This window comes from Danio rerio, chromosome 23 (genome assembly GCF_052040795.2).
Source record: "Danio rerio strain M-AB ecotype USA chromosome 23, GRCz13ab, whole genome shotgun sequence".
Classification (NCBI taxonomy): Eukaryota; Metazoa; Chordata; class Actinopteri; order Cypriniformes; family Danionidae; genus Danio; species Danio rerio.
Genome location: NC_141043.1, coordinates 36,161,496 through 36,187,500, shown reverse-complemented (window position 1 = coordinate 36,187,500; position 26,005 = coordinate 36,161,496). Strand labels below are relative to the sequence as shown.

The following is a 26,005-nucleotide window of genomic DNA, read 5'->3' as shown; positions in this document are numbered from 1 at the left end:
AAGTGGGTCTCAGACCGGTCAGGAAGCACTGCATTGAATTCCCTATTCTCCCGCCATGTCTTTAAAAATCACAGTATATTTTACCCCAGTTTTTTCAATGGAGTTCCTGTGCTCGCTTGCTGATCCTGAAGGCACCAGCGGTCTTTCATCTCGTTTTACGCTTAAACAACAAAATAATTAATTAAGTCTACTTAACTGAATGTATTGTAATTACATTACATCATCAATGCTGTAAAAGGAACCTTATACAATTGAAAATAGCCACATTAAGCTCTCACCGGAAGTTTAACAGCCTTTGTGAGTAAATCAATAAATGCTATACTCAACTGATTTGTTCGAAATGTTGATTCATTCATAAATAACAAGCTGACTCCTACCACAGGCACTGAATCATTTACTCAGTTATGTTTAATCATGTGTTAACACATTTTATTAACATGCTAACAACATTATAATTCATGAAATGAGCTGACTATAATTTTCCTAAAACCCCTTAGCCATCAAAACATGAGATTCATTATAGCAACATGACAAAGCATGCTTTACACATGCTAGCAGTGTGATAAACTTTATTATTTGGTTCTAACAGGAACCAAATACTAACATTAATGTAACTGATGTTTATTTTTTCTCAGTTGAAAATACATTCACAAACAGTAAACTGCAAGCATGAATATACAGGAGGTGGCCACGGATTATTATTTGTTAATCAACAAGCTTTACAATGTTCTTTTTACCCTGTACCCTACCTATATGTGTTTGCTTTCGACTTATGTTTTTGTGTGCGTCAGTCTCTTGCATGTCCCCGTAGGTCCATTTTTTGGACACACTCCAGTGCCCTGCAAATATCCCAAACCCCTTTCCTGCTTCCCTATCCTCAGCAGAGGCTCTCTCACGCGTGTCCACACAATCGCAGGGCTGTAATTGGTATGGTTTACACTTCCTTAAGAGCAAATCGAAGCCTGGCTAGACAGACAGCATTGCGGCAGTCAGGGCTGAGGGGAAAAACATGCAGGTCCACAGAGGCCGGGCTTTTCATTTAGAAATTCAGCCTGTGCGCTGTCTTTTTTAGGGGAGGGTCCTCTTGTGGGGCGATTAGGGGTCGGTGTGTTTGAATGGCTTCCAGAATCATTTCCCATAAAGCCTGTGTTGGACTAAATTAATGTGAGCAGCGCAGCTTTTTTGGGAGATCCTTAGTCGAGAGCTGTGAGTAAGCAGACGCTGTTCTCTCGACCTGATGCTTTTTTTCCCAAACCTGCTGAGTGTCTGACTCCCACACTGTCTGTCACATTGTGTTTTTAAAAAAGAAGAATCTGAAGCCAAACATGTCACGCTGACAGACACAATGCTCCCTTTGAAAATGTTTTAGTTTACCACCCACATGGTGTAAAACTCAGGGGGACTGCTGCTGTGGATAATGCGCACCATTGTGAATTTGCAAACGAAGTGTAAACGCTTGATTTGATTATGTGTTTGTCCACAAAGAGCTAATTTAGGATGTTGTGATTGTTTCAGGGTGCAAATGTGAGACGAGTTGTACTGAATTTGAAATTCTGCAATGCTTACTGCCGTATCTATGTCAATATGTAAAGCCAATCTGTTTGGTAGCTAATTATATTTAATAAAATCACTTTAATTAGGGCTTTTTTTTCTTTCTAACTTTACTGTAGTATGGATTATGGTAATTGGGCCCTTGTAACCAAGTCTTTCCAATATCTATTTATCTCTGCATTAAATATACTGAAATGTTTGTCAATTTTGGACAACTATTACAGCAAAATTGGCTCATTTTTTTTATTTAGACAGTTCTCAAATTAGTTTAGCCAAGCGCCATTGTAATAGTGCTCCTATACCAACAAAGGCTCATTCAAAAAATGTAGCCCTATAAACATTTCTGGAGATGGTGAATTATGTAGCTAGAAGTACATTTGGCTGCATTTTGTCTTTAAAACGAATGCTACGGGGTGGTATTATGCCGTTCCTTTTCGCATTAGCAGCTGACCGCTTACCTATGGCTTTCCTGCTTTTACCAGTTTGTCCGGTGGCTCGCTGCATACGTTGGCAGACTTGAGATGCAGAGAGGAGGCGAAGATAATGGAGGCGAAGGATGGTTCCAAAATGCGGGTAAGACAAAAACAAAAGCCAAAAAAAATAAAATAAACAAGTAAATAACGGTGAGAATGTGGTAAAATCTGAAAACGTGGTAAAAATAGTTTTTTTTTAATCTGGATTGCTTTTTAAAACACTGCCGGTTGGGATTAGGGAAAGGGGTTGATGGGGTGATTGGTTTTGTCGGTCAGACAGTCAGTCAGTTGACAGCAGCCTCTGGTGGATTTACGCGGGAAAAGCAGGCACGAATGGCACTCACAAGACAGATTTGAGATCTCAAAAAGCATACACGGAGGCTTCTGGTGGATTCGTACCTCCAGGGACAGGTTTGGTGCTCCCCAGAAATGTATATAGTGCTATGTTTTCAGAATGAGCCTGGATTGCCACATACAGACCAATAGCACTAGTTGCTAGTAGGTGGTAGCAATTGTTTATTAGCAAGACGATTGATTGTTTACTTCTCAAAAAAACTGATTCATTTCAGATGGAAGCTTTTAGCCTTTATGAGTTAGTCAATAAATGTTTTACTCAACTAATTTGTTTAAAAGGGCACCTATTTGACTCTTTTTCAAGATTTAATATACTTTATTTGTGTCTCTTGAATGTGTCTGTAAAGTTTCAGCTCAAAATGCCTATCAGATTATTTATTATACCTTTTTAATTCTGTGAAATTTGAGCTGTTAAGACATTGTAGCTGTTTTTGTTGTCTGTGCTTTTAATGCATATGAGCTGGTTCTCCCCACCCACCGTTCCCACGTGCATCTCAGAGTTCTGTTTGTATTGCTCTGGTTTGTGTAGATAAACAACACAGTGACAGACAAGAAAGAAGCAGTGTTTAGCTTATTACTGTTTTTTCACTGCAAATTAGACAGGATAGATGTTCATATCTACTGCTGTATAGATATTCATTATGCTAATGAACAAAATAAACCTAATATAAGTCCACAAACTGGGGTTGTAGCATCTTCTTTTATTATTGTACTGACATTATGCTGCTGTGATGATGAATTTCAAAGTGATTTTACTGTCTTATTACAAACATGCACTGTTTTAAAAATGTTTTAAACTTAGAAAACTCATTCTTGAGGTGCAGATGATCACAGAGAGCTGAACAGATCTTTTAACCCCGGTTGCTTTGCGCACATCCTGTCTTGTGGATCTAATCATACACATAACTACGGAGACATGTTAATACGTGGCTGTCAATCAATTCGGGGAGTGGGGGAACAACACTTCTATATCACGTTGAGGTGGACCTCAAAATGGGAGGGATTTGGATCCTATTTTAACATCAGGAAATTTAAAAAGGACTTATGTTTCTATCACTCCAGTAGGACACACTATACCCATACACACTTTTGTCCAAACAGCTTACAAAAGAGGATTTTCATCATAGGTGCCCTTTAAAACATTGATTTACTCATGAATGAAAAACTGATTTGTATCACAGACACTGAATCATCATTACTTAAAGTTTTTATTTTGTCCCTTAGGTAACAAAGTAGCAAATGTTTAGTTTCAAACAAGACCAGACCTATCAATATAGACTATAGAATTCAAGAGCTACAAACCATCCCTACTGAAAAAACAGCTTAAACCAGCCTAGGCTGGTTGGCTGGTTTTAGCTGGTCAACCAGGCTGGCTTCAGAGGGGTTTTGGCCACTTCCAGACTGGTTTTCAGCCATTTCCAGTCTGGTCTTAGCTGGACAGGTTTGATAGATATTTGATGATTAAACTGCTGTGGATTTGTCTGGAATATTTGTTTTACAAATATAGATACAGTATTCCTCACTACTCCATCTGAAATATCAGTTTATTTCACCTTCTTAGTTATGGAACTGTTGTATGAAAGCAGTATCCTACTTGCTTTGTATTTCAGACACATATCTGAAACACTGTTTTTAACTTTCATGTCAAATTTGTGGTCAGATGTGAATAATGCAGGTCTCTGGTGCAAAGCGAAATAGTTAAACCTGTCTTTTGCTGCCCGCCTGCTGCTGTGCTGTGTTTTCTGCCACTCTATGTGATTAATGAAATCCATAAGGCCTTTCTGCCCTTTCTAATAGATTTATGGACTTCATGGTACAATAACTTAATGTTTTACTGTACATTTGTTTTCCTTACATTGATATTTGTCACGAGAGAGCTCCTGGGCTGACCTTTAGGTGCCGAGTGGCCTGATTTGATTGGCAATTGGTCTGTTAAGGCCAACAAATGCAGCTGCGAGTGATTTTCTAATATAGCATTCAAACTGTATGTTATAATGTGTCACAATGGCATTAGTAGAAGCATACTCTATACTTTGGTTATTTTTTTCATACATTGTTAAATTTTTGGACCGTCAAAACAAGTTCACATGTTTAATTTAATTTAATTTAATTTAATTTAGTTTAATTTAATTTAATTTAATTTAATTTAATTTAATTTAATTTAATTTAATTTAATTTTTATTCTAATTTTATTTTATTTTATTTTATTTTATTTTGTTTTATTTCATTTTATTTTATTTTCGTAGTATCGTAGACTAACCTCTGCTAGGATCAGGGTTTTTAATATGAGTTTCTATCATATTTAGTCAAAAGATTTGGAAATATGCACCCGTTCATAATTGTATTTCATCCTAATCAGCTCCACTGCACAATTACTAACTGTTATTAATGCAGCATCTGCAAGGATTGCACCCAGCAAGCCAGTGAATGTAAAGAAAGTTTACAGAAAAGGTTATAACTTTGTCGCTTCATTCAAGTAACTCTAATAAAATATTTAGCCTTATGCAAGTAAATCAGACTGGAATGTAGTTGATTTTGAAGCTGTTTTGTGTCGAGGGATATTAAAGGATACAGTTTGAACAAACTGATCAAAACAGCAGCCTCAAGTGAAGAGCAGCAGGGATTACATGCTCAATGAAACATTTCTGAAGCATTTTATAGAACTGGAATCCAAGAGACTTATTCAAAGCAAGTAATCAAGCAGCAAAGAGTGAAGTGCAAAACTGCACAGTGATTTCAGATAGGATATGACAGAAGATCTCTTGGGAGAGCAAGAGTACTTGCCTTCTCTTGAGTTCAAATAAGATATTTTGTTGATTGCACTTATTGCTTGTGGAAAAAGAAGAGTGATAACATTTCAGTAGTTTTATTTCCTTTTACCTTACCTTGCCTTCTACCTGAGTTTTAAGGTAAATTATGCTGTATATACAAGTTTGAGTGGCCTAAAGCATCATTTAAACTTTGATAGTACAAGCTCTGCCAAGGATTCATTTTTGTAAGTGTTGTAGTAACCATTTTATTTGAAACAAACTCATTACAATATTCATTAAAAAGTTGTTCTAATAATTCCTTACATTTGTATAGCGCTTTTCTTGACACTCAAATGACTTTACATTTTTTTGGGTGAATCTCCTCATCCACCACCAGTGTGCAGCCTCCACCTGCAGCCACATTGCACCAGACCGCACATCACACAATAGCTGATTGGTGGAGAGGAGACCAACCAATTATGATATGAGGATGGTGTTACGTGTTTATGATGTTAAAGTGGGATGCTGTAACATTTAAGTGAGACAGTGTCACGACACTAGACGAAAAGGATCCAATTGCAAGTGTTTATTACCTGAAAAATGAAACAAAGGATATCACTGGAGTGAACTGGAGACAAGAAAGTTCAAAACGAGAGCCACGGGTCACAATGAAGACATCAATGAACAACGAAGGATTCTGGAAAACAACAGACAGAAACAAGACAAACAACGGACTGATAACCAGAACATACCACATGAGGAAATATATAGCCAGGCAAATAAGGACCAGCTGGAAGATGATTAAGTCAGCTGATGACATCAGCTGATCAAAAAGCACGCTGTCAACACAAAAGGTAAACAAACACACACCCTCACACATGACAACACACAAGGGAAGATACATAACTTACAGGAGGAACACACAGATCCATAAACCGTGACAGACAGGTGTAATGTGTGTGACAGATCAAGAATGAGGCAAGGATAAGACCTTAAATCTAAAGTCTAAACTAGGTGTCAAAAAGAAACACAAAATAAAAACCGAGATCTTCAGTGTATACAACACCCGAACTAAACTAATTAAACTACAAAACTCAAAATACACAGGTGGCAAAGCACTCAAAATAATCTAACAAAACATCAATCTAAACTAAAACAAACCAAACCGGATAAGTCCGTAAAAGCTTAGTTTAGAATCACACAACAACCATCATATTATGTTACTTAAAGCCAACGAAGTTCAACAAGTAAACTCAAATGACCACAGTAACTGAGATAAATCAGTAAATAGATGAAGCATTTTCACAAACAAATTGCGTGGAGCACAAAGGGTACGCCGAGGCAGAGCGCACACCACACACTGGTCTGTCAGGGCTTTAAATCCTTGCAGCTCATCCTGGGATTGGTGGAATCGGAGAACGTCCTAATGATGATGGACAGAACAATAAACCAATTAGAAATCTAAGGGTTGAGCAAACAGAGAGGAGGATGAAAAAAAGACAGAAAGAAAACATAAATCATAACAATGGTTAGGAGGCCATGATGGACAGAGGCCAGTGGGCAAATTTGCCAGGGTTACTCATTTTTTGAAGGACATCCTGAGATTTTTAACGACAGGCAGGACCTCGATTTAACATCTCATCCGACACTGAGAGTTCTCATCAATATACTGGGGCGTTAGGACCCACACAGACCGCAGGTTGGGCATCCTCTGCTGGTCTTACTAACACCACTTCCAACTACATCCTAGCTTTACCATGTGGTCTCTCATCCAGGTACTGACCAGGTGCAGCCCTGCTTAGCTTCAATAGGCGGCCATGTGAGAGTTGTAGAGAGCTAGCTGCTGGCTAATATATGCTGGCTTATAATTCTGTTGTTATGCAAAAGAAAAGCAATTTGCTGTGGTACTTTAAACTACTGTATGGTTAGTTTAGAAAAACTGTGGTTAATTTGTTGTTACCATGGTTTACAATAACATTACCCATGTTTTTTTTTATTAGCTAAAGCCTGGTTAATTTTCACAAGGGTTTGCATGCTTTATCCAAAATGTATAGAAGTACTTGTGTTTTGCCTGGTTTGGCTTGTATGTTTTTGTGACAGATTGCCATTAGCCATTTACTTGCATTTAGTGAATCACCAAGAACTACACTAAATTAAAATTAGCATATATTTTATTTTATTTATTTATCTATTTATTTTTGCATTCATTGCTCCAGCCTTCAGTTTCACATAATGTTTTAGAAATTGTGCCCAAAAAATATTTACTTTTGAACATTTTTTTGGTGAACTATTCCTTTAAGCTAGTCGTATTTGAACACACCACACCATGTTGTCCTTAAAAGACTTTAGTTTAGTATGTCACATAAGAGAAATATGCTGTACACATAGTGCATCAATTTCATCTCGAAGCACTAAGCGAAACTGTGATTTCTGGAGACGTGGCCGGTCGGCTCTGCTCGCGGGTTGTTGTATCTGCAGAAACTCTTCATCAGAGAGAGTGAGTGCGGTCGGCTCTCAGGCAGACACCGTGAAATGGACCCGGCTGTGGTTCACAGCTCCGGGCCCGGCACATTTGCTAAGGGCCATTAACGTCATGCCTTACCAGGACCCAACGGTCTGCCATTCACCCTCTCTGCAGTCCCCAAGTGTGCTGAATCTGTGGAGAAATTGCGCACATACCTTTTCTAGTCCAATTCAGACCAGAGAACCGCTGACATTGAGGACTGATGAGGTCTATTAGTCGTCTTTTTGAAAGGTTCAAGGGGTTTTAGATTGTCAGCAGTCATAAATAGTGTAATTTCAGTGTTTGCTATTGGAAAGATCAGGGATTTGATCAAACCCCAAATGCAATGTATATCATGATACCTCAAGTCATAAAGCTTGCTAAAGAAAAATGTGCTATTGCTTTTGAAGGTGATCAGATTTATTGTACTTTTACACTGACCAACAAATCTTGTTGAAATACATTGAATTATAGTGACCACATTATAGTACAGAGGTGGCCAACCCTGTTCCTGGAGAGCCACCTTCCTGCAGATTTCAGTTGCAACCCATATCAAACACACCTGCCTGTAATTATCACGTGGTGTTCAGGTCCTAATTTATTGGTTCAGGTATGTTTATTATGGGTACCAACTGAAACCTGCAGGGCTGCGTCTGAAACCGCCTACTACTCAGTAGGTACTGCATTTGAATTTAAACTTACTACTCGGCCGTTAGAAAAGTACGTTCTGTACAGTATGAATGTGAAAAGTATGAATGGAATTCGGACGTACTACATCTGCCATTTTGACATAGTCACGTGACTTACCTGCGTCATTTGCGCCGCTCTACTCTCATTCATGAATTCGCTCGCAGGGCATCATGGGATAGTGCAGCATGCATGGGATGCGCACTCCAGAATCTCGCCGGAAGTAGTAAGTCATCCGGGTACTTCTCGCATACTGTTTTTCGATTTCTATGAATTCGGACATACTACTCTGGTCGCATACTGATTTTAGCATACTGTATAGTATGGAAGTATGCGGTTTCGGACGCAACCCAGGAATGTGGCTCTCCAGGAACAGGGTTGGCCACCCCTGTTATAGTAGTCCTTGAATCCTCTTTCAAATTTTTCATTGAGGAAGACTAAACGTATTGTTTTGCTTCATTTGTGTAATCATCTTACAGTACAATACCTTTTTGAACTGCTTCATTCAGGTGTTTTTAAATGTCACAGTCCTAAGACCAACCCAGGCTCATTCTGATAACGTACTCCTATATACATTTCTGGAGAGCTCCCAGGAGCTATGTTTTTTTTTTTTGCAGTTTTTGTTTTTCGCGAATCCACCAGAGGCTGCTGTGTACGCATTTTCAGATCTTTAATTTCTCTCGCGAGTGCTATTCGCGCCTGCTGTTCTCACATAAATCCAACAGGGGCTGCTTTGTATGCTTTTTCTGATCTCAAATTTCTCTAGTGAGAGCCATTTGAGCCTGCTGTTCTCACATAAATCCACCAGAGGCCGCTGTTGACTGACTGTCTTCTAAATGAATGAATAAGTGACCAATCGACTGAACCACCCTTCGTCTTCCCTCAACCCAACCAATAGCATTTTAAAAAGCACCGATTGACCCGCCCACCCCCTTCCCTAAACCCAACCGTAGTATTTTAAAAAGCAATCTAGAAAAAGAAAAGCCCCCTAATTTTTACCATGTTTTTAGATTTTACCAGATTCACACCCTGTTATTTATTTATTTATTTTTTTTTTCGGCTTCTATTTTTGTTTTATCTCCTTTCTTGAACCGTTCTTCACTAGACTCGAATCACATTGTTGCGGTCAACTCAGCTCTGCTTCTCATGTCTGCTGATGTACATGATAAGCTACCGGACAAACTGGTAACAACGGGAGGGCCGTCCATAAAAAGGTAAGCAGTCAGCTGGTAAGCAAGAAAAGAAATGGCATCATACCACCCAGTATTGTTTGTTTTAAAGATAGTTAATTTTGTTTAAAACTTTATTCATCCCCTTGCGGCGATTCATTCTGTTATAGTGGTGCTTCACATATAACAAGAATGACACACTTACAATAAACATCAACTCTTAACATCAAGTTCACAAACAAAAAACTCGGGGAAAAAATCTGTAACAATACTAAATAATAATAACTAATAATAATAAATAATAATCAATCCATTAACTACATTTATTACTAAACCAAATTGCTTTAGGCACAAAAGTGAGTTTATAATGATTTTCGGAACATCTTATTGTCCTGAGTTGTCTCCCAAGGCATCCACTCAAAATATTTGTTTAAGGGGTGTGTGCTGTCTCCTAGTATTTTATGTGCCATCCTCAACACCTGCTGTTCATAATAGGATGCAATACTTTGCAGGGGAACTCCTAACATTTTTGAGCACAAATTAACAATGCCTTAAAGACGATTCTTGTTTTTTTATTGACAGTAAACAAGCAAAAAAAAGAAGAGGACAACATACTTTTAAATAAATGAAAGATGAAATGCAGTCATACATAGCTTCGGCTAAAAAATTCACGATCTCCAGAAATGTATATAGGGCTGCTTTTTCAGAATGAGCCAGTGTTGCAATGAGACAGCATTGGTCAAAGTCGCCAATGATTGGTTGATAGCGTCTGACTCTGGTGCAACATCTATTATTCTATCATTCTGTTTGACTTAAGAGCTGCATTTGATACTGTGGATCACAGGCTCATATCGAAAGTGTGTCTGGGACTGCCTTAAAGTGCTTAAGGTCTTATTTTATTGACTGCTCCCAGTTTATTTATATGGGTGGTTGTAGATCTAAGATTAGCTCTGTCTCCACTGGTGTCCTTTAGGGGTCGGTTTTAGGCCCGTCTACTTTTTAAAATGTACTTGCCATTTTTAGGCTGCCTTCTGAGATCTCTCATGAGCATCTTGACAATGCTTTTTTATCATGTTGCATAACTGTGATCAAAACATTGCGTAATAATGAGTAATAATAATAAGTAGTAATGAGTAATAATTTCTTGTGTTTGAAGGATGGCAAATCTGAAGGTATTCTGTCTTTGACTTTTGATGGCTCTGTTCTGGAAACCCAGAGGTTTGTCTGGGTTTGTTGTCTTTAATTGTCTTTAATGCAAAAAAAAAGATTATTTTGGCCAAAGTTTTGTTGATAAAAATAATAAATAACCTTAGAAATAGGTGTCACAGTGGCGCAGTGAGTAGCACAATCGCCTAACAGCACAAAGGTTGCTGGCTCGAGCCTTGGCTGGGTCAGTTGGCGTTTCTGTGTGGAGTTTGCATGTTTTCTCCTTGTTGGTGTGAATTTCCTCCGGGTGCTCCCGTTTCCCCCGCAAGTCCAAAGATGCGCTATAGGTGAATTGAATACGCATATTGTTCGTAGTGTCTGAGTGTGAATGAGAGTGTATGGGTGTTTCCCAGTGATGGGTTACAGCTGGAAGGGCATCCGCTGTGTAAAACATGATGGATAAGTTGGTGGTTCAATCCGCTTTGGCGACCCCAGATTAATAAGGTGATTAAGCCGACAAGAAAATGAAAGAATGAACCTCAGAAATTTTGCAGGATTGTACCTTATGTTAAATTTTACTTTTGCAGAAAAAAATTATAAATTCATTTGTCTTTTAATGGTTAGACTACAGCAAAGCTCTTTTAACTGTTGTTTGAAATAAAGTGAATCTACACTTAGGGCTCTATTTTAACGATCTAGACACAAAGTCTAAAGCGCAGGGCGCAAAAGCATTAAGAGCATGTCAGAATCCACTTTAGCTATTTTAAGGATGGAAAATCACACGCTGCACTGTGGTGCATGGTCTAACAGGGTTGAGCTCATTCTTTTAATGAGTTATGGGTGTGTTTTGAGATTAAACCAATCAGAGTCTCATCTCCTATTCCTTTGAAGAGTCAGTTATGTAGTGCCATAGTGCGTTTGCTATTTACATGGAGGACTTCGTAAGTGAAAAAACTGAACTATTTACTAGTGAGAAAATAGTTAAACAGAGCATCTGCAGTGAGGATAAAGATTTAGCCTTCTCCAATCGGCCTTTACTGTCACTTTCTCTTTTTCGTGGATAGGGAAACAGGGAAACAGTTGTACGTTTGTTAAGTGCAAAGATTTGTTTCAAAACTATTTCTAAATTCAGTTCTGATTTCAAGCAAATGAATAAATGAGCAATGATAACAAAGTGTTGTCAAAAAACCACACGTCCAATGCCCTATAGGGTCCCAAAACCTGACAGGTGGACACAACTATAAACTTTTTTTTCTTTCTACATAAATATAAAAACCACTGCCTCCATGCCTCATTGCGAGGGGCAGTTTTTCAGTTTGTTCACGACAACTTGCTTTTGAAAAATGTTATTATTATTAGCAGTATTATTCATTATATGCAAATTTATATTTGGCTTAATAATTATGTTTCATTTGTAAAGATATTTGCGTATTGCTAAAGACACTAAAGACACATCTATACAGCTTAAAGTGACTTTAAAAGTCCTAACTAGGTTAATTATGTAAACTAGGCTGGTTAAGGTTGTTCTGTAGATTATCTAGAAAAATATATACCTTAAAGGGGCTAATAATTTTTCCCTAAAGGTGTTTAAAAAATATAAAACTGCTTTTATTGTAGCCAAAATAAAACAAACAAGACTTTTTCCAGAAGAAAAAAATATTTTCAGACACATTGTAAAAATTTCCTTTCTCTGTTAAACATAATTTAGAAAATATTTTAAAAATAAGAAAAAAGATTGAAGGGGGCTAATAATTCTGACTTTACCTGTATATACACCATTATAAACATCATGCTTATTGTCATTAAGTTCATGATCTTTTATCATCACAATGATTGTCAGTGCTGAAAAACTGATATAAGTATGATAACTAATGATGGTAATACTTGTAGGCTTTCTGAAAGATATTATTGTATGCTGAACAAACTGCAGAAATATATAAAAAAAAATAGTTGATAGTTTTCTATAACATATTTTATTAGTAATATTAATACTCGTTTTACAGTATCAGATAATTGTAAAAGAAAAAAAATCCTATCGACCATAAACTTTAAAAAGGTAGCATATATAATGTAAGTGAATTGTATGTTCATTTTTATAATAATGCACTATTAAAATTGTTTTTCTTATATATATTAATTTTATAATATTTCAAATTTCTTCTTTACCTGCATATATGCACCAATCACCGGTAAACGTTCTCCCTACTGTGATAGTAAAGCCCAAATATTAGAAAAACATGATCAGCATGCTTTATTAAAGCTAAAAGGCCACATGTTTTATTTGATAACCCCATTTCTAAATCCTGTTATTCTGATGTTGAGCAGACGAAGACTACAATAGAGGAACATTTGCAAAGAAATGAGGAACTAAAGCAGCCCTGCTCCGGGAGATTTACTGACCTCTGATTTTTTTGTTTTTCTCCATGTTTGTTTTGTGCTCTGTTGACGGAGGTCGATAACCGTTGCTTATTTTCCCTCAAATGCTTGAATCGATTGCATTGTTCATCTCTCTGCCCTATGCACCATCCGAGACTGCTGTTTTAGAAAGCTGACCAACTCTCTCTCTTTCTCTGCTAAAGGGACACAAAGACACCAGCATTCAAATCAAGCCAGTTCCATCTCTATTTCACGCAACACTGCATGTATGGAACAGACGCACATCTGATTAGTCCGTCTCCTGCGACTATTTTCAGACTGAATGAATAACAGTTGAGGGAGTTCGACAGAGTTTGCGAAAAGAGAAAGCCGAACTGAATCATAAAGCATTTTCAGGGCCGTCAGCAAATAAGCATTAAAACACCATCTTGCATCGATTTGGGAATCTGCCATCCAACAGGCTTGATCGATAAACAAGTACGTGGGGGTGGAATGCGATGAAGCTCTGGTTTTAAACTGTAACATATTGGCCCTTTCGGTGTAATCTGTTTTCACATTAACCCTTTAAATCTGAAAGCTGACCTCTATACGCAACAATATATAGGTGTTCGCTGTCTGACAAATGCATTACTGTCAGTCAGACTCGCCGAGGTGGAACAGAGCAGTAATGTGGCTTGTGATTAAGGTTTTGGGTGCTGACATGTAGTTGGACAGATGACCTTTGCTGTCATCTAATGCTCCCTTTAAATTTGATTACGGTGGGTTTTAAAGATAAACTTGATTAATCTTTAAGCAATTAATACAGTATCCTAATAAGTTGAATTATAAAGCAACGTAAAAATGAACACCCTCCATGTATAGCATGTAAAACTGTTTAGTGTAAAATGTTTATTGAGATGTATTATGTTATTAAAGTAAAAAATAGTGATCGTCTGTTTGAATATATCTAATCTGCGATGTCAACGCTGCATTTCCAGCAATAATATTAAAAGATTGATTGACTTATTACTTATGACTGATTACTGCCTTAACATTATTAAGTAAATCAAATATTTGCTTAGTTATAAAGTTAAGTTAATTGAACTTAACAGTTCCAAGTTACAACAGGTTTCCTCTCTTACTCGCTTCAAAATGACTTGAAAGTTCAAAGTAACATGATAAAACATGTTGACAATACTTATTGATCACTTTGTTACTTGTCAACATCATCCGTTTCCATGGATACTCATTATTTTGCACACCTGTTTTTATTTGTGTTCTCATCTATGTAGTATCTTCTTGCATCGATTTGTTTGCGTGTTTTTCTTTTCAAAATTTGAATTGTTGCTCTTGAAGTAGATTATCACCATTGATTTTGGGATAGTGTACCCCAAAATAAAATTATGTCACTGTTGACTCACTCTCAGCTTGTTATAAACCTGTGTAAATGCCTGTTTCTAATGAACACAAAATAAGATGAAGAATGTAAAAACCTAATTGTTATTGATTTATAGTACAACATTTTCCCCCTATTATAGATGTCAATGACTGTTGCTTTCCAACGTTCTCTATATTATCAGTTTTCAGTTTTGGGTGAACTCACCCTTTAAATACAGTACATGTAATTTTGTGAATGTTTAGATCTTTCTCCTTTTCCTTGCATTGGTTAAGCAAACAAATACAACCCCTGTACGCATAAGAGACTTCTCTAAAAAAATATACACTCCCCGAGAAAAGTCTTGTTGTTCATCCAAGTTTTAGGAAAAATAATAACTTGATTTCTAGAGGATCATTTGGTTTTTGAAAGTGGCTTATATGAAAGGCAAAAGCCTCTAGATTACGCTTATTTTACCAAAATAAATTATGAGCAGGCCTTGATGTTTAATTATTTAATTAGGACAGTAAGGTCTGCTTAAAAAAAGTGTCTTCTCACTTGACAGAAATAATGTACAGTATAGATTATAGAGTCATGGTGCAGAAACGTTTTTTATATTGTGTATGACTCCCAGGAGCTTGGAAGAAATGCATCCATACATCTCTGCAATGACTCAAATAACTTATTAATAAAGTCATCTGGAATATTAAAGAAAGTGTTCTTGTAGGACTTCCATAGTTCATCAAGATTCTTTGGATTTATCTTCAATGCCTCCCTCTTCATCTTACCCTAGACATGCTCAGAAATGTTCATTTCTGTCTATAGGCTGGCCAATCCTGGATCACCTTGACCTTCTTTGCTTGCAGGAACTTTGATGTGGAGGCTAAAGTTTGAGAAGGTGCGCTATTTTACTGAAGAACTTTCCCCTTTCCTGTGGTTTGTTATGTAATGGCAGCACAAATGTCTTAATACCTCAGGCTGTTGATTTTGCAATTCACTCTGCAGATCTCTTGCACGCCCTCATACTGAGCGTTACCCCAAATCATGATTTTTCCTTCACCAAACTTGACTAATTTCTGTAAGAATCTTGGGTCCATGCAGGTTCTAATAGGTCTTCTACAGTATTTGTAATGATTGAAATGCAGTTCAACAGATAATTAATCAGAAAAATCGACCTTCTGCCACTTTTCCAAATAGAAGATATGTTATTATTTGTTTCTCTTACAATTGGGATCGACGACAAGACTTTTGTCTGGTAGTATATATATGCATCTTAATTATCCCGCTTTTTCACACTTGCTTTATCTCATTGTAAATGCAGTAATGTTCTTAAATAGCATTTCTGTTTTATTATAACCACCTTAATCATATTTGAGAGAAACTAAAGTCAGGCTACACGTGGCGCATTTCAGCAGTGGCCTTTTCCTGCTTGATTGTCACAATAAAGGCATCGATTTCACAAGCCACTCCAGTCAGATCAATTGCGTAGGCAGTTTTCGATGTGTGTTTACTCTACAGACTGCCAGATTAGATTATGTGTGCTCAGGTAGGGGGCCCGAGTCAGGAAAAAAAAAAACTTCAGAAATCAATCCCTCATTGGCACGGCATTCAGAAAGCGCTGATCTTGAGCATATGTCCTCTAATTACTCTGATGGGAGCTTGCTAATGGGCACAGAGCCGGCCTCGCGCTCACTGCGAATGCTAGTTAATGTCACTGTCACAACGTAGATCCCCGGGCCCTGAGATCAAGGCTGGGGAGCACGAACGGCCCCTAACCGCCCCACCAGTACATGAAACCATCTCACTCCCCGTCTAATTGCTCTCTGAATTATTAACCTCAATGAAAGGAGGACAGTGCCTCATCTGACCCCGCTTATATAGCTGAAGGTTTGGCAGCCCGCGCTTCATGAGAAATGTGTGAACGCATGCATATTTAACCATCTGTGGAAGATTTGCCATTTGCACAGGTTATTACTGACTTTGACCTCTCTTATGAATTTCTGCATATATTTTTTGTACTTTAAGACTGAGAGATGTCTTGGGTTTATTTAGTTGAATTTAAACACACGTGACTAATGCATTTCTAATTATGGGTTGCACTTACTGTACAGTAGTTTACAGAACTGGAATTATTAATTTTTGATAAGGTTGTGTTATCCAAATAATTCATATACAGTTGAAACTAGAAGTTTACATACACTGTATACAAAGGCACACAATCATTTAAAAAAGTTGGATGTTAATGTGACTAAACTTTTTCTCTTTTAGGTAAGATAGGTTTATTAAACGTGTTTCTGTTATGCTTAATAGCAGAATAATGAGAGAGATATTTTTTAGAGAAATTGTTATAATTTTCTTGAAAGTCAAGTTTACATACAGTAAGATTATTAAGCCTCTAAAAAAAAGCTCAGATGATGGTGTCGAGGTTTTGGAAGTTTCTGATTGGCTAATTGACAACATTTGAGTTAATTGGAGGCACGACTGTAGAATAGTATTTAAGGAAAACCTCAAACACACAACTTCCTTTTGTGTCATAATGTTAAATTCAACAAGCCAGAATCAACAAAAAAAGCCAGATTACAACTTGCTAAATTACACTGGGGAAAAGACTCATTTTTGAAGACATGTTCTGTGGTCTGATGGAACTAAGATTGAACTGTTTGGCCATAATGACCAGTGTTACATTGGAAGGACAAAGGGGAAAGCTTACAAGCCTAGGAACACCATCCCAACTGTGAAGTATAGGGGCCGCAGCATTATGTTGTGGGGTTGTGTTGCTGGAGGAGGGACTGGTCCACTTCACAACATAGATGGCAACATGAAGAAAGAACATTATGTAGAAATACTTAAGCAACATCTCAAGACATCAGCCTGGAAACTAAAACTTGGCCACAAATGGATCTTCCAAATAGACCATGACACTAAGCATACTTTCAGACTAGTTAAAATGTGCTTTAAGGACAACAGAGTGAATGTTTTGGAGTGGCCATCACAAAGCCCTGATCTCAATCCTATTGAAAATTTGTGGGCAGAGTTGAAAAAGCTTGTGCAACCAAGACAGCCAACAAATCTGACACAGTTACACCAATTCTATCAGGAGGAATGGGCCAATTTTCTTTCAAACTATTGTGAGAAGCTTGTGGAAGGATACACAAAACATTTGACTAAAGTCACAGTTTAAAAGCAAAGCCAAAAAATACCAAGGAAATGTATGTACACTTTTGACTGTCTAGAAATTAACAACAAATTCTCAAAAAATAAAAAATAAAATAAAATAAATAAAAAATCTCTCATTATTCTGGCATTTAGCAAATGTAATTCATTTAGGTAACCTTAACGGACCTGAAATAGTAAACATTTAGTATGATTTACCATCAGACATTTTTAAAAAAATACTTATGTGCTTTTTTTAGAGTGTATGTCAACTTTCAACTGTAGATAGTGAAAACTGGGTGAGTGTACATTTGACTTTGACTAATACCTTTATTGACTAATACCTGTTATTGCATAAACTTTGTTTTGTATTTCCAGATTAAAATATATTCTCATTTTCTGTGTTCATTACAGAAATATTTATTATTTATTAATGTTTATATCTTGCCGCCGATCCCAGTTGTAAGAGCAACAAATAATAACTTGACTTCTGATCATAACATATCTTCTATTTGGAAAAGTGGCAGAAGGTAGATTTTTTTTTGATGAATCATCTGTTGAACTGCATCCCAATCATCACAAATACTGCAGAAGATCTGTTGGAACCCGCATGGACCAAAGATTTACATAGAAATCAGTCAAGTTTGGTGAAGGAAAAATCATGGTTTGGGGAAAATTCAGTATAGGGGCATCCAAGGTATCTACAGAGTGGATGGCAACACCAACAGCCTGAGGTATCAAGACATTTCTGCTGCCCATTACATTACAAACCAAAGGAGAGGGCAAATTCTTCAGAATGATAGCACTTCTCATACAGTACATCAATGGAAAGATTTCTATAAAAATCTCGTTTGCAGAAAATGTACCCTTAAGACTAGTTTTGTGGTCCAGGGTAACAAAATAAGCTTAAAAAACAGATGCTGCGCTTGCCAATAATCTCCAAACAAGTGGCTACTTAATGAAAAACAATAGGTGATCCGGCAACTGAGGTGATGAAATACACGCTGGTTAAACAAGCCACCTTAAAACAGAGCGCGTGACATTTACAAGCTATTTACAGAGACAGTAGAATTTATCTATTATTAACGTATAACCTACTGAATTATTTACAATACCGTGAGGGAATTGTTTATGCTTTGTAATGTGTAAACCTCTACCATTGAACTGATGAATAAATCACATTTGCTCTTGCAGGTGTGTGGGCATGCTGGGACTGGCAATTACCACAAAACAAGGGTATTAAAAAACAAACATAATTACTCACAGTCTTTGGCAGTGCATTTTCCTTACCTGCGGAGACGTCACAATACAAACACACACCCACAGCTGCGATTAATTCACAAGCTAATTCAATTTGCAAGGATTGTGTCAACTTTTTTTCTCATTTTTCAAGGCTATCAACCTTTGTCCAATGCACCATGATTGCTTGCTTGAATTATGGAAGTACATTTTGTTAAACCGTAAAACCGTAGGTAAAGTGTTTGTGTACAATGAAAATGGAAAAAAAAATAGTAATGTGTACAATATTGTCTTCACAGTTCATCTATCCAATGACACAAGACATTAAAATTAAAAGATTACATTCAAAAAACCTTGAAAAACCCCAAAAAACAAAAAATCTGCTTTTTACCCCTCAATAAAAATTATTAATTCTGATACATCCGATACAGAATATTTCTGAATTATTAAGACAGTAAGACATCTGAGGAGTTCAATAAAATGGCAAATTCCACCCGCTAGCTTGTGAATAGGACCAATCAGAGTTGTCGCAGAATCTGACTTCGGATATGATCTTGGTGGAAGAGTATTGAAGACTGATTGACTGACTGATTAAAATGAAATGAAAAAATTAATCAAAGTATTAGAAATGCTATGAAAAGGAGAAGTAGGCCATAAGAGCTGCTGTTTCCCCATTAATCAAGACGTTCATTACAACAGGTTGGTGTAGCATATTGGCATTTTGGTGCCTCATTTAATTTTTACATTTTATTCCATTTTCTGCATTTACATACATTTAGGAACATTGGCTAAACAAATGTCAGGGGAGAGGGGGTGGCTAATTAAACAGTTTTAATTTTAAACTAACTGATATAAAATTACAAAAAGCCAGAGCTGTGCAGATTTCAGACAGCAGCGAGATTATTAAGTAGACTATTTTTATAAAAATGTTGGTTATGTATTCATTAATTGTCTTTCATGCATAAACAGTCATCTTTAGTTTTTTATATTTACATTCCTGATGTTACTTTTCTGTGCAGCACAAATTCCTAAATGTTACCAAACATTAACAGATATTTAACAGAAAAAAAAAAATCTATCTGAGCTAATTTAATAAATCAACCAATTCACATCTTGTTTCATCAAAGTTGACAATAAAGTCATTGGTTGCTACTTGGTGTTACATTGATGTCAACAATAGTTTCAACCGTTAGAATTTATCATAAAAGATATTTTTAGAGCATGCTTGAACACATCATAAACACCACCTGACTATCTTATTGTCTATCCAAGTTTTAGCAACAACAAATAATAACTTGACTTGTAGTTGATCATTTGGTATCAGAAGTGGCTTACTTGAAAGACAAAGGCCTTTAGATTACACTTATTTTACCAAAATAAAATATGATCATGCCTTGATTTTTAATCATTTAGTTAGGACAGTAAGGTCAGACTTTGCTTATACAAAAGTCTTGTCACTTAACAGAAATAATGTACAGTATAGAATTTAAAGTCATGGTGCAGTTAAAAGTGAATTAATATTGTGTATGACTCTCATGAGCTCGGACAACTGCATCCATACATCTCTGCAAAGACTCAAATTAATAAAGTCATCTGAAATGGCAAAGAAACCGTTCTTGCAGGACGCCCAGAGTTCATCAAGATTCTTTGAATTCATCTTCAATGCCTCCTGCTTCATCTTACTTCAGACATGCTCAATAATGTTCATGTCTAGTGACTAGGCTGGCCGATCTTCTTTGTTTGCAGGAACTTTGTTATGGAGCTGAAGTGCTGTATGGTTTGATCAAAAGTGTTTGACCAAGATACAACTGTTTGCAAATGTACAGTCAGAGGGTTTAAACAATCTACATATCAAGAAAACACACTTTAACGTTGTTTAAATAAAGTGTTTAGCAAGGCACATTACTTATAAAAATGTATTTAGTGAAATTTCCGATATATCTTCATGGAACATGATCTTTACCTAATAATCTAAAGACTTTTGGCATAAAAAAAAAAAATAATAATTTTTACCCATATAATGTACTTTGTGGTATTTCTAAAAATATACCCATACAACATGAAGATGAAGTTTTGTTACACATTTGTTTTACATTTTTAAATATAGACTCACTGTCCATTTTGTTAGGTACATCTTTCTAACTGCTCGTTAATGCGAATTTCTAATCAGCCGATTACATGGCAGCAACTCAATGCATTTAGGCATGTAGACATGGTCAAGACGATTTACTGCAGTTCAAACTGAGCATCATAGTGGGGAAGAAAGGTGAACCATCTCTAGGGTTTACAGAGAATGTTCAGAAAAAGATAAAATAGCTAGTGAGCGGCAGTTCTGTGGGCGCAAATGTCTTGTTGATGCCAGAAGTCAGAGGAGAAAGGCTAGACTGGTTCAAGCTTATAAGCAACAGTAACTCAAATAACCACTCGTTGCAACCAATGTATGCAGAAGAGCATCTCTGAATGCACAACATGTTCAACTTTGAGGAGGATGGGCTACAGCAGCAGAAGACCACATCGGGTGCCACTCCTGTCAGCTAAAAACAGGCAACTGAAGCTACAATTTGCACAGGTTCTCCAAAATTGGACAATAGAAGATTGGAAAAACGTTGCCTGCTCTGATGAGTCTCAATTTCTGCTGCAACATCCAGATGGTAGGGTCAGAATTTGGCATCAACAACATAAAAGCATGAATCCACCCTGCCTTATATTAACGGTTCAGGCTACTGTTGGTGGTGTAATGGTATAAATATGTAAATATGTAAAAGTATGTAAATATTTTCTTGGTACACTTTGGGCCCATTAGTACCAATTGAGCATCGTGTCAATGCCGTAGCCTACCTGAGTATTGTTGCTGACCATGTCCATCACTTTATTACCACAGTGTGCCCATCTTCTGATGGCTACTTCCAGCAGAATAATGCGCCATGTCATAAAGCATGAATCATCTCAGACTGGTTTCCTGAACATGACAATGAGTTCACTGTACTCAAATGGCCTCCACACCAGAATCTCAATCCAATAGAGCATATTTGGCATGTGATGGAACTGGAGATTCGCATCATGGATGTGCAGCTGACAAATCTGCAGCAACTGTGTGATGCTATCATGTCGATATGGACCAAAATCTCTGAGGAATATTTCCAGTACCTTGTTGCATTAAGGCAATTCTGAAGCGAAAAGGGGGCCCAACCCAGTACTAGTAATGTGTACCTAATAAAGTGGCCGGTGAGTGTATATTTCTTATATAATGTAGAAACTATATATATATTTATATTTATATTCTATACTTATATTGATTGAAAACGTAAACTGAAAAAGATATGACAACATTAATGAAAGTGCAAGTCAGTTCTGTAAATATTAAAGCAACACACATATATATATATATATATATATATATATATATATATATATAGGAGTTAAAGGAGACACTCAAGTCATGGTTCTATGCATATCTTGAAACTGAACTCATGATACGATATTATTTCAGGTAAAGAGTTTACTATTATTATTATTATTGTTGTTATTTCTCAAATATATGGTAAAAAACAAAAATAATATTATATGTAGACTTACTTTTGGGTAAAATGCTAATTTTGTATAGATTTGAGGTGGTGAATTTAAAAAAAATTGACTTTAAATTGCTCCTGGTCCTCATTGCTCACATCTATCAATCTATCATATCAAACAATGTGTCTAATAAAACTAGAAACAGCATCATTTTCCATATCTATGACAAAATGATGTCAGCAAACAGCCATGGATGCATTGTCTACAGCTGATTTTAATGACACATGAAAATCATCTTAGCATTTCAATATATGAACATCTTCAAAACGGCATGAGTGAGTCATCTAAAATGATTCACAATATTCACATTCAAAATAGTAAACAACCTCTGGTTTGTTTAAAGTCTGTATATCTGAAGTCCTAGTTTTGATTTCTCTATTTTGAGATCTGAATACGCACCATTAATACCTGCTGATTCTTATTTCCTCTCATGCCGGCGCAGACTGCAGTCCTGCTAGTTGGCTGTCTTTGCTGTAGTCAACTTTTTCTTAGCGCAGATGCAGTGCCACAGTTGCCTTTGCCTGACACTAATGGAGTCAGCTTTATGTTGTAAGGCCTGATGAAAAATGCGATTACATTCATAGTACTATTTATAGTTACATCAGTGACCTAGGAGTGTCTGAAGGAAAGTCAAGCAGATTTTGACATTGACCACAATGCCTTAACCTCCAGACTTACTAGAGGGAGCGGATCACGGAAAGTGTGGAAAATTGCTCCAACAGTCTGGAGATCAGCCTAGCAAGATGTCATTTTAAAAACGTGTCTCTCCTTCCATGATGAATGTCCTAGATCAGGTTGATGACACTCAAGACACACAGGGAGAAAGCTATTTATGGAGAGCGCTAATGGGATATAGGAAATCACAACCCTACTTACACAGATACAGGTCTTTTCCCTTCCCATCGCAAACATTTTGCAGCTCATCAGTAAGTGTTTCTAAATCTCATTGAATTGCTCAATGGTGTGTCCTAAGAACATCCCTTTGGGGGTGTAATTTATGAGGCCTGGATCATTGGCTCCTGTCAGAACTCTGTTGATTGTCTGGTGCCTGTTGGACTGTGATTATTTAATCCGCTTCAGTGATGCAGAGGAAACTTCAGGATATATATTATTATTTTCTTTGGAGTTTATCAAAGTGGCAGATTCACACATTTTATGACACACACACTGATTGATTAATGCCAATGATTCGAGCTTGTCTCATTTTCAAATATTTGGTAGTTGGAGAGATTTTCTCATTTATTTATTCTCCGTCTCTCTCGCTCTTTCTTTCTTGCTCGCTCGCTCTTTTCCTCTTGAGCTCAGCCGAGTCAATCACAACATCATTTCAAGAGGATAGTTCATTAAGCAATGCAAATTGGAAAATGAAGTGAGCTCTTTCAAAATGCCACCACAAGCACCTCTTCTGTCATCAGTGACAATCAGAATGTAAAGTTAATGCTAAAATAGATTTACTCGATGTATTTAGTCAATAAATGTTTGCATATTTTAACATTTACAGTCTCAATTCAATCTTATGGCTGGTTGAATCACATTTTAATTGGTTGCAATTTATTATGCTGCAAATCTAGATTTTAAAGGTCTCATGAAATTAAAATAATGTTTTTGAGACGTTAGTATTGTTAGTTTTTGAGATATCTATAGGCTAGTGTGCTCCAAAACAGTGATAATTTGCGTTTAGAAGATATAAAACTGATATAAACATGTAAAGTTTGTAGTATGTCACTTCCGCCTGTTGACCTTACTTTTTGCTTATGAGTAAATGCAGCCATTTGAATCTTACTGGCTGGAGACTTTCGCTCTCATTCACTTCCATTCATTTTTAGACGTTAAAAACACAGCTTGTAATGCTGCTTAATGTTGCAAACTGGTATTTTCTTATTATATTATTCTGCTTTGTGTGTATAGTCATGGACACACTTGTTTGTAGAGCTAGAGGTTTGACCGCTTTCTGCTGTTTATTATTCCTATTCATTCCCTCCATGTTCTTAAACAGGGGTGTCCAAACTCGTTGCTTGAGGGTCTATGTCCTGCATAGTTTAACTCCAACTTCCTTCAACACATCTGCCTGGGAGTTTCTAATATACCTAAAAAGAGCTTGATTAGCTGCTTCAGGTGTGTTTAATTGGGGTTGGAACTAAGATATACAGGATACTGGACCTCCAAGACACTGGACACCCCTGTTTTAAAACAATGGCAAAAACAAGTGCACTTCCGCATTGAAGAATAAGCTCAGTATGGCACAATTTTTTTTTACGTCACCTCAAAATACAGTTTCTCAGCAAATCATAACCAATCAAATGCTTTCTAGTATCGGAAAAGCTCCACCCCGTTCCTGATGCTTCCCATTTTCTGTGCTTGTTTTGATGCGCTTGAGCTCAGTCGCTCTCACTGGCAGAGCGAGGATAAAAGCAAAACACTATTGGCTGTTTTTTTGATTGAGATTTCGTCAAACATTGAATAAAAATGAATATTTCAAAGCTCTTCATGAGACCTTTATTGCGGGTTAAATTACTTTTAAAATTATTAGCTTTATTTTTTTTATTCTGTTAGATGAAAAGGGACAGAAAATATAAATAATGTAAAAAAAAAAGTTTTCAAATGAATTAAAAAATGTTAGCAAAAATAGGAATATTTTATAATAAAAATATGAATGTTATTAATAAATAATACTATCAATAAATGGTTATTAAGCACCATATTAGCATATTATATTTATTTCTTAAGTTTTACATGAGACTGAGACTGGAATAAAAATGCTAAAATCAAAAGGGTTTGAAAAAATCTATCCAATATAAACAACCCAGGCTCATTTTGAAAACGTACCCCTATATACTTTTCTGAAGAGTGTCAAATATGTCACAGGAGCTACGTTTATAGCAGTTTTTGTTTTCGCTAATCCGCCAGAGGCCACTCTGTATGCTTTTTGAGATTTAAAATTTCCCTTGTCAGTGCCATTCCCACCTGCTCTTCTTGCGTAAATCCACCACAGGCTGCTGTCGACTGATTGACTGACCAACTGACTGACCGATCGACACAGCGACCGATACACAGGGGTGGATTCAACCATTAAGCAAGTTAATTGGCCGCTTAGGGCCTCTGACAATCTGAGGGCCCCCAAATAAATACCTAGAAGTAAACATTACACCTATAAATTGTATATAACATAATTTTCTATCATATTTTTTATGAAGAGTGTCCAAAAAAATTAAGTTAAATTTTTATTACATCTATGAAAATGTGTCCCCCACCCTCAACCATGGAAGAGTCCAGCAGTCATATAAGGTTTTAAAAAAACTAAATAGTTTATATATAATTTTTAGTTGTGAATTTATTTTAAGAAAACAAATCATTTAAAAAGTTTACAAGATGCTTTACATGATGGTATTATTATTTTGCATTAAGACAAATGTAGAAAAGGAGTGATTGAGTGATATAAGAAAGAAAACAGCAAAATAAATAAATTAAAAATAAGTTAAAGTACAAAAGGTGCATTTTAGAACTTTTCGGCCCTGTGGCTGGAATTGATCGCAAATCACTAAATCCCTCACTGCCGATACACCCACCCACCGTTTTCCCTAAACCTTTTTTTAAAAAGCAATAATTGACCAGCGCCCATCCACTTCCCCAAACCCGTTTTTTCCACGTTTTCAGATTTTACCACATTCTCGCCCTGTTAT

At 36.6% G+C, this 26,005-nt stretch overlaps 1 protein-coding gene across 20 annotated transcripts in view; it reads left to right on the top strand.

The window, feature by feature from the left end:
- The window catches only part of plxna2 (plexin A2), a 775,091-nt gene that overhangs the window by 221,083 nt on the left and 528,003 nt on the right, over positions 1-26,005 (top strand). For 4 of the 20 annotated variants that reach the window (XM_087307494.1, XM_088651679.1, XM_087307481.1 and 1 more), the window contains one exon: positions 2,034-2,124. The exons of the other annotated variants lie outside the window; for them this stretch is intronic. The gene's annotated coding sequence lies outside the window, so the exon portion shown is untranslated. The remainder of the gene's footprint in view (positions 1-2,033; positions 2,125-26,005) is intronic. 20 annotated transcript variants of the gene reach the window in all.